Here is a 5,893-nt window from a genome sequence, read left to right on the forward strand (position 1 = left end):
AGTTAGCAGCGGGCAGCATGCTCCTGCACTCAAAAGGCCCCTCCATGTCATGGAATACCCGAAAGTGTCATGTGGGTGGTTAATACATTTAGATGTGCTTGATCGTTTGATAACTAGGAGTTCCCGGCCCATATAAGAGTATATCTGCCTGTGTCCCAAGTCAGGCATGAAAAGTGTAGGGGTCTGGGCTCCTCGCGACAGCTGGGCGCAGACACATGAGAATGTTTTTTAAAGATCTTTGGTTGTATGAAGGCATCCCTACAGTTCTCATGCCCTTTTATCTGAAGCACCAGCGTCTTATAACGGTGGCGACAAACAGATAAGATCCCAGGTAGAACGTGGACACGAAGACACCGCAGTCAGCAGCAAGTGTTTGGAGACACAATGGTTTTGCACAAGCCCGGTGCAGTCTAAGAGAGCTGCACACTACTTTTAGACATCATCCGATTCAACAGCACAGCCTTGGAGGGTGGCGCACTGATTTTACACAACATTTGATGCAACAAAGCAGCCTTGGAGAATGTCAAACTGGTTTTACACAACAGCTGACACAATGCTGCACGCTTCCAACCAAGGTCTCTGTAGGAGAGTAGGGTCTGCTTCCTATGGTCACCCCCACTTTTTGCTGTGATTCTCTGTTTTTTTAACTTTAGTGTGGCTGTGGGCCTGCTAATCAGACCCACAGCCCAGCTGTTCTCTCTCTAAATTAATACCATGTAATTTAGGTACATACCTATTTGGGAATTGGGTCACCTTTGTGAGCCCCTGTAGAGTGTACCCTAGGTACCCAGGGCATAGGTGCATCCAAGGCCTACCAGGGGCTGCAGCATGTATTATGCCACCCCTGGCTGGCCATCCAAACTGACACCACTTGATGACCACTCAGCTGGAGTAAGGTGGTGTAATCACCCCTTACTTAGATATAGTATCTCTATATCTTCCTTATATATAGACACATATGCACCTATAAGTCACTCCTAGGGTAGGCCTTGACAATCCTGGAGGCAGAGTGCTTGGTTTTATGTGAGAGGGTGCTCCAGCATGAGCTGAGCCCTTCTACAGCTTTCGGAACCATGTCCTTATAGCTGTTCTATGATATAGCCATACCATATACTCTTAAGTGCATTATAATCCTCGCAGTTAATGCTAACTCTGGTTTGGTTTTATCGAAACATGTCGTGTAAGGTGTCAAACACTTTGGAATACTAACCCCTTGCCAGTTCTGGCAACGGGGGTAGCATTCCACCCTTCTAGAGGGAGAAGACATGTAGTTACTGTTAATCCCGGTTACAGTTAAACAGAGCTCCAGCATCACAAAATGGATGCCTCTGCCACAGACACGAGTCAGAGCTCCTGCTGCTGGACGAAACTCCGGCAGGGGAGGCCTGGACAATAGGTTTCCTGCCTTGGGAGATGATAGCACCTCCCCAGACAGGTTTTTAGTGTATTGGGGCAGGGTGGGTTGAGAAAGAGTCACTGCCTGGGGAGCACAAGGTGCTCCATGCATAGCCCGGTTCAAACCAGTTGCTGGGGCACTCCAGCCCCGCTCTGGCGTGAAACTGTACAAAGGGAGAGGGGTGTAACCACCCCCTTCCCTGGTCCCACCCATAGGAGGGACCTAGCAGGTAATCCAGCTCCTTAGTTTAGTATAAAGATAGAAGCTGTGTCTAGAGACATTAGATTATCCTGGACCGAAACTCTGAAACAAAACTCTTGGACCTTCGGCATTCTACACGACTAGAAGACTGAAGAAATCTCCCTTGTGGCCAAAGAGTGCCTACCCTGTGCAAACAGGTACCATCAGCAACTCGCCGGTTTGCTTTGTCGACGCTCCTGCCGGAACCCGAAGACTCAGCTACTCAGGACTGGACTTCCAGACTTCTCCAACTCCGACCCACACCTATAGCAAAGCTGAGACCCGTGGAGGACACGAGAGATGGGGGACCAGATTCCCTGGAGATCCTGCTTGTTGCTAACTGTGCAACTACCAAGGCACCCTTGCAGTTACGCATTGGGGTTTGAGAAGCCCCAGACCCGAGCACCATTTGTGCCAAAGCTTAGCCCTCCACACTCCACGAGTGTCGCATGGGGCCTACTGGCACTTTACAGCTTACCGTGTCTTCCTGGTTGCGAGCCCGTTGGCTAGTTAGCCCCTTGAAGACGTTCCTTTGAATTTACACTGCTGACCTAGTTGCTCCAGGCTCGCCCCAGCTTCCCTGCAAAGTTGAAGCTCCCCAGACTTTGCTGGTCTGAACAGAAGCCGATCTTCATCTCCTGCATGAGTTGCGTTAGCCACGGCTTGTTGGCTCCAATCCGGATACCGACACCCCAGCCAACAAGATCCTTTGTGGGACAGTCACCCTCCAGCTCCTGGTCGTCGTCGACGCCGCCTGGACCCTGTGGATGCAGAGACAAGCTTCACCTCTTCACCTGGACAGCACTCGACAACGCATGGTTCCTTCCTGGTTCCTTCCTGTTCACTGGCTAGTGACCCAGACTCTGTTCCCTCTGCTTACAGGTTCTTCACATCTTCGATCCACCCTTGGATCCAACCGGACACTTTTCTCCTGGTCGCCTGCAGCACTTCTTTGCAGCTCTCCATAGGAAACAACGACGAAACCCGACACAGAAGAACACCTATGCACCCGGCTTCCCTGGGTGAGGTAACTCGAGTGCTCCGGTACTCACGTGGGTGTTGACTAGCCAAGTGTCCAAGCTTTAAGAGGTTTCACCGTAGTTCACCTGGAAGTGTCCGAAATCTACTTTGTAACTTTTACGTTCCCATTATAACTCTATGGTAACGCACGTGTGTGTTTAGACACTGCATACGCTTCCCGTGGGCCTCCTACATCCAATTCTTTGGTTGTCCAGTGTGGCCCCAGCGATTCCCTAGGCCCTAGGCCTATTCCCTATTCCTGAAGTGGTTCTTATACCACTTACTTAGTATATGGTTTGTGAGGTCCCTAGGGCGTAACTGTATTTTGTGCAACTTATAGAATGCTGATTAAGAAACTTGTAATGTACTTCGACCTCTGACCTCATAAAGAGTCCAAAGGGGTTGTGTTAGTAATAAATACATATATCTTTTATATATACCTTGTGTGGTGTCCTTTCATTTGATATTCAAGGGATTATATATGGTAGAACAGCTGGCTTTACATGCCCTCTGAAGTTTAGCCTGAGACTGCTTTGTCCATGCTACCACTAGTATAGCTGGTCTATAAGGTTGACTTTACAACCATCACCATAAGGGTTGTTTAGACTGGTGCAAGGTGCCCACTAGAATTGTGCACATCATATACCAGGCTAACTTCTCAGAGTCTCTAAGGAGAAACTTCACTTATAACAGTTTTTACAATTTAGGAGAAACTGCACATATAAGGCTCTTTCATGAAGCAACAGGAATTCTCAAAGAATAAATTGTTGGAAGAGGTTATCCCAGAAGGACTGCAAAGCAGGCGAATAAGAGGTCAAGAATCATAGAGACACCTTCATGATCCCTAATGCATGAATAAGAGAAGAGAGCATGGCTGTGGTTCTCATTTATAATCCATTAGTAAATTGTATTTTAACGGAATATAAAAATAAATAGGAGCATGTTGGAGGGTGGTGAGAAGTAGCCATCAATGTTCCCTTCTACTTGAAGTGATGTCAGAACCTCAGGAACCCTCAAAACAAAGACCGACATACCTGGGGCCGTTGGTATAAGTACATCAGACCGTCTGCCCTACTTATGGAAGGCATTCTGACCTACTTGCTTCTCTTCAGGAGCATTATGTAAAGACTGTGTGATAGAGAGCATCCTATCACCCGATCTGCCGGGAACTTCAAGATGGTATCCAGTGGTCCACTCCAACCAGAAGAGTTGAGCGGTCTAGTCTGCTGCGCAAAGGAGGAGCAGGGGCCCGGACAGAAGCTAAAAGAGAGCCGTTAGCTCAGCTGTGGGCCGCCGGGTGATTGGAGATCCGGAGGAGGCGATGCTGCGACGGACGGCTGCGGGAGAGGAGGCGAAGCTACGCAGGACAGAGGATCGGACGACGGAACACGTGAAACCGGAAAGGAGAGTCCAGGTGCTGGAGACACGGAGGAGGCGAAGCGGAGCGACAGAGCTGACCCACGGGAGGTTTTCCCAACACACACCGCACTCGTATCCGGCTGTCCCTCCAAGCAACAGGACACCGCGATACCCATTGCTACGGTCACCGGGGACCGTAGCTCCAGGCAAGTAACGTGGGGAGAACGGTGGAGGAGGAGGTTGGAGGGCACAGGATTGTTGGGCTTGTGGCATAAATAGAGTGGTGCACGCTGCATGCGAAACACGCTTTCCTTTCCCTTCCCCATTCCTCACTACCCGACCCTTCCTCCTTAATAAAGATATTACGAGTCTCGGTGACCCCAAGTTCTTGATGACGGGTGCACGCATAGAGCTTTAAGAATATATACAGTTTGTGACTGTAGTGTTCCTCTGTTTGCCTGTTGGGAGACGTCGGTACGAGTGTCCTACGGGGAAGAGTGACCAAGAGAAAGAGAGAGACGAAGACTATTTTCCCGAAAATGTAAATGTAAATGTGGGTGTACTTGTAAAGCGCACTGGGACTCCATGGAGTATACTGGCGCTGAAGACCGCTGGGGAACCCGTCCTGGTTTTCCCTGTGAGATGGCCCCTTTCTGGGTATCTCCAAGGTGAAACCAGGCATCCCTGGCGTCTGTGGGGGGCCGTTGTAGAGATGAGGCAAGCTTAATGCCCAGAGTTGCCGAGTGTGTTCCCTGGTTAGAGTAGGCACCGAGGCGAGAATTATCGAGTCCGTTTCGACCCTGGTCCACGACCCTGCCGCGTGGGGAATTGAACCCTGGTCCCGGGCCGTTCTCTGCTTACGGGTCTGCCGCCTCTAACCAGTGAGCCACGAAACTCCAAAGACCACGCCCTGCGCCCTTTGTTATCTACTGCCAAGTATTTTGAAACTGTTTAACAAATTGACGCAGGAATAAAACGCTTATTGGGCTACTGTCAATGACTGTTTTGATACTTACGATACAGTTACTTAAGGACGAGGTGTGAAAACGCTTACGAACTGGCTGTCTCAAACTGAAAAAAACTAGAAAAATTACCCAGACTCCCTTGTAGAAATCTCTCAGTGTACCAAGTACATCATTTATTGGTTTTACAAAAAGTAAAAGCAAACTTTCACTTTAGTAGTAAAACAAAAGAGTCTGCTGGGCACCCGTGTGAAACATGGCAGCCACTCAGCAAACGTTAGGTGCTTTTAGCGGAGCTCCTGTTGCTCCTCTGAAGACACAGGGATAGCCAGGTTGGTGGAGATTGCTAAATATGGTGGACGGTAGTCCAATGGGTAGTGGAAGTTGTTATGCCTGCTCCTCTGGCAGACCGTGGAGCACCTGTTAATCTATAAATGAGGGGGACAGTCTTCAAATGTAACTCAAAATACAAAAATCACTAAAGAAAGACGGGCGGGATTCAGGGTGTGGTGAAAAGGGCTCTCTATCAAAAATTAAACAAAGCATTATACCAGCCAAACCAACGGTCCTCCCACCAGCCCTGTTTAGAGTTGGAGAGACTGTAATCTTTCCATTGGAGATCACATTGGGTCTGTCGATGAAAAACTTCTTCCGAAGGAGAAGGGGCTCTCGGAGAAAACCCATCAGGCATTATTGGATAAAGAAGCGCTGTATGAGAACCTTAAAGTAAAAATGTAAGTCAATTTTGTATTTGACAAATGCATATTTAAATCCCTCGTATGGGAGAATGCTTTCAAGTACTCAGCATTCTGTAGCATTTTTATGGATTATTAACGAGAGGAGTGCCACGATACACGCATATTTTTCATTTTCCAAAATAAATCTGGTATTTATTGGGTAAAAACGACTGAATTAA

The sequence above is a fragment of the Lissotriton vulgaris genome, unplaced genomic scaffold, assembly GCF_964263255.1.
Source record: "Lissotriton vulgaris unplaced genomic scaffold, aLisVul1.2 SCAFFOLD_2810, whole genome shotgun sequence".
Lineage (NCBI taxonomy): Eukaryota > Metazoa > Chordata > Amphibia > Caudata > Salamandridae > Lissotriton > Lissotriton vulgaris.